Source organism: Thermobia domestica, chromosome 15 (genome assembly GCF_964235325.1).
Source record: "Thermobia domestica chromosome 15, izTheDome1.hap1.1, whole genome shotgun sequence".
NCBI lineage: Eukaryota > Metazoa > Arthropoda > Insecta > Zygentoma > Lepismatidae > Thermobia > Thermobia domestica.
In genome coordinates, this window is record NC_137468.1 from 107953931 (window position 1) to 107963860 (window position 9930).

The 9930-nt window shown below is 35.8% G+C and overlaps 1 long non-coding RNA gene across 1 annotated transcript in view; it reads left to right on the forward strand.

Moving 5' to 3' along the window:
• Positions 1-9287, forward strand: part of LOC145671193 (uncharacterized) — a 461575-nt gene extending 452288 nt beyond the window's left edge. The window contains exon 3 of the long non-coding RNA XR_014128467.1: positions 9009-9287. This is a non-coding gene — a long non-coding RNA (uncharacterized LOC145671193). The remainder of the gene's footprint in view (positions 1-9008) is intronic.
• Positions 9288-9930: the final 643 nt, after the last annotated feature.

Here is a 9930-nt window from a genome sequence, read left to right on the forward strand (position 1 = left end):
ACAACTAAAGGAGCTGGAGGAAGAAGAAAAGAAAATTAAACTGCGGAGACAACAAGAAGGATATTCATATCAATGAGAAGAAAACTATATGAGAAAGGATGAAAAAAAATTTCTAAATGTGTTGCATTTAACAACTGTCTCAGCAAAAATATGTGTGTCTGTGTGTATTTTTTAATAATCAGTAAAATCATGTATGAACTGTTTATTACTATAGGCAACATTATAATGCTGTGTAATTGGTATTATAATGTGTATTTATTCATATCTTAAGTACTCTGTATACTGCACACTTCCGTTTGTAACTTTACATTTTGTGTAATATGTAGGCCTAATCAATATCGGCCTAATGCATATGTTTGTAAGTTTACATTCCTTTGGAAAGAAATTGAAAAAAGGAAAGAAACAGAAGCGGAAGAGAACAAGGCCAACTATGGGGAGTGTGGAGGCTTGAGTTTCTTTCTTTTTTTTCTATATTTTTAAGTTATTCAGGGGTCAGGGAAATCTGGAACTTTTGTCGTGGAAAGTCAGGGAAAAGTCAGAGATCCTTTCTCCAAATTGTGTGAACACCCTGTTTACATTTCCAAATGAAATTATATAAATTAGGGCGTCTCTTCAAAAAAGTGGGGGGGCAACTGCCCCCTCTTGCCCCCCCTAATCGCCGCCCATGTATATATATATATAATTATTATTGTTATTGTTATTATTATTATTATTATTATTATTATTATTATTATTATTATTATTATTATTATTATTATTATTTAATTGTTGTTTTGTGGCAGAAATGTGGCAATACACAATGAAATACTAACTGAAAACTTAGGTCGGGAGAGACTTTCTTCCTCTCCCAATATCCTCTGCCACCGTAAATATCGAATATAAAATATAAAATATACAGGCACAATTAAAGTCTTCAAAATTTCATGTGTATATCAAACTCTACAACTCTGGATTATAGAAATGATAAATATACATTATAACGACAATAAAGTTACGGTAAATTAAAGTGGACGTTACAATCGGGAATTACAGTTGGAAGCTTTGTTATGTAAGTTATCAATTCAGTAGCAAATTGAATAAATCCATTAATAATTTCATTTAAAAAAATAAAACCATGGTCTTCTAAACTAATTATTATACATATAAGGTTCATTATCCATGTACGTTGTTTTGTTTCTGGAGATGCTCATTTACCAAATATAGTAGGAGTCGACTGACCTGGAAAATAAAATAAATAAAATATTAGTTAATATAAATGGGTGAAATATATATAGATTAATAATATATACATATATATAAAGAGTGAAAATAGAGTAATGTGAATATAAATGAGAAATATTAAATATGGTTATAATTGATGAAAGTACAGGAAGTCGTATACTTACGACGTCTGTAACGAGATCTTCAAAGGACACGTCGTGCGAAATCTAGGCTGAACCTGAAAGAAAGAAGAAATTTAGAAAATAAATAAATAATAAATTTGTTAATAAATAGAAGTCGTATACTTACGACGTATGTAACGAGATCTTCAAAGGACACGTCGTGCGAAATCTAGGCTGAACCTGAAAGAAAGAAGAAATTTAGAAAATAAATAAATAATGAATTTGTTAATAAATAAAGTTATGATAGAATTGATATTTACCGTAAGCTGTAAATCATACGTTTCTTTCATATGTTACTTCACAACACATGAAGAATCGTGTTTCTTCTGATTGATTTATTTTTCCTACTTTATAGAAACAGTGGGTGGCGACTCCGATGCGCAGTGCCAAAGCATTAACTAACATCTCAATTAGAATAATATTGTTCAAGAGGACTATACTTTTTCTTTTCTATCGACAGTTTTAATTATAAATACTTTTAAGAATTTTCTGTGTTAAAGAGGAAGAAAATAATAATCATACCATAAACTTTGAAGAGAAGACTAGCTGTAAATAATGATTAGAACAGTAATAAAATTAGTAGTAAAGAATATGTGGATTATTTTATATTACTACAAAGTTTCATAGAGGTAGTGGTAGAAGAAGGTATCTAAAAATTAAATTTAAAGAAAAATATGTTTAAAATTGAGGCAAAGCTGTTTCTATCCTGTAAATCTTTTCTTGGGCTATCTAAGTAATGAAACCAGGGTGCGAAATCATGGCGGGATGGGAGAATCTTTCCTTTTAATATTTTTGAAATGACACATGGCCCCTCAATTATAAGTTACTAAGGAGTGAAGTGACTGTATTGTCAGAAGTTTGTAAAGCAATTACAGTAATTCGTATGTAATTAACATGTACAGTATTTCATTTGTAATTAACAGGTGAACTAGTGGTACACGAAGACAAAGAAAGAGCTGGAGTTAACTGAGGTCTAGCAACTTCATAAACAAAACTGAAGCGAAAAGCGATGCATTCCACGCTCTATGTAGAAGACAAGCCCTTAACATTCAATAGCAGTGAAGGCAAAGAAGCCAAATTGAAAACCTCCATTTTGATGATAACAACAGAATTGTCAACTAAGTTGATGATACAATATCAAAAGCAAATCATCATCATAGTTATCCTGCCGTTATTGATAGGTCACTTGCTCCAACTGAGAAGTTTCCATGCTTCAATGCTCCACTGTTCTCAGCTAACCTCTTCGTTTTCATGTGCGATATTTCTGTTTTGATACCATAAATCAATTGTGCCCTCCTTCGCCCCATTCTCCTATTTCCTGCCACCATACCCTCTAACAGTCCTGCATGAAACAGTTTCCTCTCACCAATGTTCCAACCAAATTTTCTTCCTTTTTAAAATTACATCTAAATTTTTTTTCTCCCTTACCATCTCTAACATCATCTCACTTGTTTTCCGCTCGACCTAATTCTTTTCATTCCTCGCCACACACACATTCCGAAAACACCATAAGTGCAGTACTTCGCACTGTAAAATATTTCATAGATAAATTTACAAAAACGTTGGTAATTTGTTTGCCAAGCTTCTATGTAAATCAATTTACTTCTATATAGTAAAATTATTAATATGAAATGGTGTAACATTACATTTTTATCAATAAAAATATCATATTTTGTTATAAATTTACTGTAAATTTGTTAAAAAAACAGCAAATTTTGTAATTTAATCTAAGGAAATATACGCTGACTTACAAAATAAAGGGTTAATGATTTTACATTGATATTTGGCAATTAAACTGCAATTTTTTTTCCAGCGCACATAGAGCATTTTATAAGTCTTTTTCTTAAACCTCTATTCAATGTTTCACAAATTGACTTTTTTTCCTCCTAAGGGCTTCTTTCGCCATTGTTATACTTGCTTTATTTCACGTTCTCACTTCATATCATTATTATACTCAGGTATCGAACAGTAGTCGCACATTTATGTATACTAAAAGCAAAGCTTGAACAGTGGAAACATTATTGTTGAAATCTTGACAGAGTGTATAGAATTTGTTAAGGTACCATTAAGGAAGATTTTTGGAAATTTGAAGAGGAAGGGAGGTAAATGCAGTAGTGCTATTCAGCTGGTTCGTTAGAACTGTTTGTTAAAATATTTTGAGTTCGCAGAACCGTTTGTTGTAAAGTAAATTCTATCCAGTTATATCCAGGAACAGCAAATTTTAGTATAACTACCTTTGTTTTTAGAAATTCTTCAAGATGCAGGGTTAAACATATAATCTCTCACAAGATATAAGATTTATTTCTTAATGTCAAATGCTCAGATATCAAGAATGAGAACTGGGTTCATTTGAGTGTCGGTGAGGATTATTTATATCTGAATCACAATACCATTATCAACAATTGTCGATCCATTGTTGGATTAAGATCTTCCCAATCCAGCCATCTATCTTGAAAAAGTTTCCAAGATATTCGCAGCGCTACCTAATTTCATTACAGACCTTGGGTTAGAATGCTGTGTACAGGCACGTAGCCAGGGAGGGGGGTCCGGGGGGTTCGGACCCTACCTTCGAGACCAGAAATGAAAAAAAAAATAAGGAAGGATGAAACAAAATAAAATGAGAAAAAGAAGGATCAGCGTTAAAAATTTAGAAAAAAAAAACTACAGGAAGCTTTTCGTTATTCTTTCTTATGAGGATATTTGTATTACTTGCAATACATGGTGGCGAGGTGAGCGAGAGAAGAGTCAGAAATTTGAAATTTCTAGAAAAGTCACAGAATTCTCAGAATTTCTGCTACTAATCAGGAAGATTTCAAAATTCCGAAAGCATAGTGCCGTTGAGTATCAGCGTGGATATTTTTTATCATAATTTTTCGTCACCGCATCCTTGCAGAATCAAACATGTTATTTCAAAAACAATTTTCTACTGCTCCTTTAACCTGTCGTTTGGAACCGACAGTAGTTGACGGAATAATAAAAACAAAATTTTATATGGAAAAGGAGTTCTATTAGCATTTGATTCAAGAGAAAAAGGAACGCAGATATTGTAAAATATTTTACAAGACATTATTGAGTGTGTACTTTTTATAATAGTGAATATGTGCTTTTCATAATAGTTGAGATCATAATGAAAGGAAAATTGTTATATTTTAATGAAAAAAAAAAAAAAAAAAGACCGTAAATATTGTAAAATCTTTTTCAGTACTTTTTTTATTCTTTTAATACTCGAAATTTCTTCATAGTTTGTTATTAAAATACTTACCAACACATCTTAATTTTATTGTCCTAACAAACAAATATATGTTGATAGTAAGGTAGTTTACATCGATCAAGCTCCTAAACCTTCAGAATTTCATATCACGCCACCCCTTCGTTACGAAATCCTGGCTAAACAAACCAATATATGTTCCAGTACGAGCCCCAGGTGTGATGATCACAAAATTTCATGTCACGGACCCCCCTTCACGAAATCCTGGCTACGTGCCTGCTGTGTAGGTCCCTACTTGTCACGTGATATCCAGTAAAATTTTACTTTCGTGTTTGCCTTATATAGTTTGTTCCCTAAGAGAGTTATATCTATTTATAAATATTTACCTATTCACCTACTCTCTCTCTCTCTCATTATATATATATATATATATATATATATATATATATATATATATATATATATATATATATATATATATATATATATATATATATATATATATATATATACAGGACCGGATCCAGGATTTTCTGGGAGGGTGCACCAATAATTATCAGTATATTTGAATCAAATTTAGTTTTTATTAATGCCTTTAGGCATCTGTGATGTGTATGAGGAACTGACTTAAACTACTGTATTTAGCAAAACGGCTTTCTTTTAAGCCCGAAACGGAAACATGACGTGAAATTTTAGGAAAGTATTGCTATTTCCACTGCCAGGTTCTCACTTTAGATAGTGTATACTCAGAACGGTGGTGGTGGGGGTGCACGTTATCCGGTGCTCCCCTAAATCCGGCCCTGTATATATATATATACTATGTGGTCAAAAGTATCCGGACACCTAGCTGAAAATGACTTACAAGTTCATGGCGCTCTCCGTCAGTACTTCTCGAATTCAATATGAAGTTGGCCCACAATTAGCCTTTATGACAGCTTCCACTCTCGCAGGTATACTTTCAATCAGGTGCTGGAAGGTTTCTTGGGGAATGGCAGTCCATTCTTCACGAAGTGCTGAACTGAGGAGAAGTATTGATGTAGGTCGGTGAGTCCTGGCACGAAGTCGGCGCTTCAAAACATCCCAAAGGTGTTCTATAGGACTCAAGTCAGGACTCTGTGCAGGCCAGTCCATTACAGGGATGTTATGATCGTGTAACCACTCCGCCACAGGCCGTGTAGTATGAACAAGTGCTCGATCGTGTTGAAAGATGCAATCGCCATAACCGAATTGCTCTTCAACAGTGGGAAGCAAGAAGCTGCTTAAAACATCAGTGTAGGCCTGCGCTGTGAGAGTGCCACGGAAAACAACAAGGAGTGCAAGCCCCCTCCAAGAAAAACACGACCACACCATAACGCCACCTCCTCCGAATTTTACTGTTAGCACTACTCACGCTGACAGATGAGTTCACCGGGCATTCGCCATACCCACACCCTGGCATCGGATCGCCACATTGTGTACCATGATTCGTCACTCCACACAACGTTTTTTCACTGTTCAGTCGTCCAATGTTTACGCTCCTTACACCTAGCGAGGCATTTACCTGCGTGATGTATGGCTTATGAGCAGCCGCTCGACCATGAAATCCAAGTTTTCTCACCTCACGCCAAACTGTCATAGTACTTGGAGTGGATCCTGATGCAGTTTGGAATTTCTGTGTGATGGTCTGGATAGATGTCTGTCTATTACACTTTACGACCCTCTTCAAATGTTGGCGGTCTCTGTCAGTCAACAGATTAGGTCGGCCTGTGCGCTTTTGTGCTGTACGTGTCCCTTCACGTTTCCGCTTCACTATCACATCAGATACAGTGGACCTAGGGATGTTTAGGAGTGTGGAAATCTCGCGTACAGTCTTCTGACACAAGTGACACACAATCACCTGACCACGTTCGAAGTCCGTGAGTTCCACGGAGCGCCCCATTCTGCTTTCTCACGGTGTCTAATTACTACTGAGGTCGCTGATAATGAGTACCTGGCAGTAAGTGGCAGCAGAATGCACCTAATATGAAAAACGTATGTTTTGGGGGGTGTCCTGATATTTTTGATCACATAGTGTATGCCAAACCTTTGGTGTGGGTGTCGTGACTACGTGGACAGTGCAGCGGTGGTTTAGCAAGTTTAAGGACGGTGAGGAGACACTCGAAGATACACTACGTGCCGGAAGGCCAACACACAAAATGAAGATCTTCAGGCGGCAATTGAAGTGAATACTGGCTAGACATGTTAGGAACTGGGACTACCATTGACTGTGGTAGAGAAATCATTCGGCTGCACTTTCATCAACTTGGGAAACACTACAAGTTGGGTCGAGGGTTCCACATGATTTGATTCCGGCCCAGAAGGCAACGCGAGCAGACACCTGTGTATCTTTGCTGTCTCGTCTGAGGAAAGAGCCATTTCTAGACAGGATGTTGACATGTGATTAAAATGTGTCCTGTACGAAGATCCATGGAGCCGTCGTTATTGGTTACTATCCCATGAACAGGCTACAAAAGAGCCGAAACCAGCACTGCACTAGAAGAAGATATTCCTGTGTTTTGTGGACTGCTCGCAGCATCATACATCGTGAGCTGCCACCAGCTGGTCAGAGCATCAATGGAACTGTGTACTGTCGGTATTAGAGCCGTGTCCAAGGAAAACTAAACACTTCTGAATCGCAAAGGGGTCCTCCTGTTACAGGACAACGTTAAGCCCCACGTGGCAAAGATAACCCGGGACACCATTCTACGCCTTCGAGGGAAAACACTATTGCATCCGCCATACTCCTCGGACATTGCACTGTCCGATTATCACCTGTTCTATTCCTGGGATAATTACTTTAGAGGACGCCAGTTCAAATCCCTAGTAGAGGTGCAAATGCACTTGATACCTTCTTCGCTTCACGGGCCACGAAATTCTATCGCGATGGAATCCATGACCTTCCAGAACGTTGGCAGGACATCGATGCTGATGGGGACTATTTTTTTATCTTCAAGGTACGTCTTAGGTGACATATCGATGTTCGAAGATGGTGGATGAAAATCAACAGAACTTTCTTGGTCACTTTTATAAAAGATCGAAGGACTGTAAATGTTGAGTGGTGTACAATTTCTTTGTCAAAGAGCATCAAGGAATTGCGTAAAGAAACTCAAATCGTCACGTCATCCTTCAACACAACGCCAGTTTCCAATCAGCACACCGAACTGACTTTTTACCCGTATCTAATGACTTTTTGTTCCAACTCATGAAAAATAAGATACGTGATAATAGATTTGTGTCGCTTGACGCAGCTATTAACGCACTCCGAACAGCAGTTTTTGAGGTAGCAGCCTCAGAGTAGAAAAAATGATTCAAAATTGATTTAAGTGTATGTTAATGGTATCTGTCTTAAATGTGAAAGTCTTATTCTTTATAACGGTTTTATTTCCGGATTTTCGCTGTCTCCTTTCATATTGATTGCAGCAACTTTTCCAGGAACCTTGGTACAGACTGCAGGAAAAAATTATTTTCGTTGATGGTCGAGTATTTAAAGTATTACAGGTATTTTCTAAAGAATTGTAGAAAATCTAAGGGATCAAGAATAGATTTTTAGGACAACCCAATCCGTAATTCTTTTCTCTGGATTTGGTAAAAAGGCTAAATTTCCAGAACTAATAATGTGTTTACCAAAATAAAACTGACGAACTATTCTATAAGTGTTATATCGTAGTAGAACATGTTGTTAATATAACTCTACTGACTCTATTATACTCGTATTGCAGTTATTCTTTCTTTTAAAAAATATTGTACAGTCACTATTTCACTTCCCATATGTACACAGAATCCTTGAAAGTATTCTAGTCAAAACTGTCGATAGAAAGAAGCAATAGCATGGTCTCCAATATTATTGTCATTCTCATTGAGAATTTAATTGATGTTTTAGCCCTGCACTAACGGGCCGCCATCCTCGCAAGTAATGGCGTGGAAAAGTAGAATCAAAAGAAACAAGACTTTTCAAGTGAGACGAGGTAACATATGGGAAAGTATATATATTACAGCGTAACGTAAGGATCTTAAAAAATCTTCGCGCAAATTAAATTTGAATACATCACTCTATTATATGCTAGAAACGAATTTTTAAAAAATCATATTTTACATAAGATTGCTTTATGATCAGCACAAATTTTTAACACTGTTGGTATAAACTATTACAGCCTCAGATACGAATGCAACTTATAATATGTTTAATTCTTGTTGGACATCATCTGATTATTGGAAATGGGTGACATTTAGTCTTAGTTTGTCCCTTTCGATTAATTAGGTATCTTTACATTACTTTGAATGATAGACGAAACATTGAATATAGTTGGAACATAATATCATCATGTAATAAATAGGATTTTATCTCATTTGTGTTGTTTAGTAAAAAATCCATTATTTATTTACTTTTATGTTTCTTTCAGGTTCGGCGCAGATTCCACACATGTCCTTTAAAGGTCCCGTTACCGGTACAGCCAGCCACAAAAGTAATTCCTAAGCGCTCTAATTCCATTACTTGGGGTCCAGGTCATTTGCGGTTGTGAGAGCGCCTAGACAGATGCAACCCAACTTACACGTAACTTTTCTCGGCACTAACAGCAGTTGGTAGCACTGAATCAAGTCTTTATGCAAGTAAAATTGTGAGTAGATGACGCACGAAACATTTCTCCATTCTGAGATCAATCTCTCTGGTTCAGAGCGTGTTCTCCAATGAACATCATATGATAATCTCAATATTGCTACGTATGTAATATATTATTTCATTATATACTGTATATTCAAAGAAATAAAAACACTGATCACATATGAATCAGAAAATGCTTGAAAGTAGCTGAAAATATCAAATCTAGAATAACTACTGGAAATAACTTTGTAAATGATTGCCTCCATTGAGAGACCTTCCGCAATCCATCTCAATCCAACATCTTTTCCTTTCTAGGGAAGAGAAGATCTTGCTTATCACACTGAGTAAGCATTGAAATTGAAATTGAAAGAGGAACACTTGAAAAAGTTTCAGCCTCGCCGGGATTTGAACCCGGGTATACCGAACAGAAGGTCAATGTACTAACCACTCACTTATTGCGCCACTTAACCTTCCACCAAAACTAATAACTAGTTAAAATCGTTTCATGGAAAAAATATAAACAAGATACTCAAATATAACAAAAACATACAAATATAAACAAAATATAAATAAAAATATAAATAAAAAATATAAGCAACTTGTGTGAATGTCTTAATGACTTACTCGAGATTTCTTGTTTACTCAAAAACAACTTATATACACGTTGCTCAACGAATAAAGTATCAGGAAATGTTCTTCAAATTGAGCCTACATCATCGGCA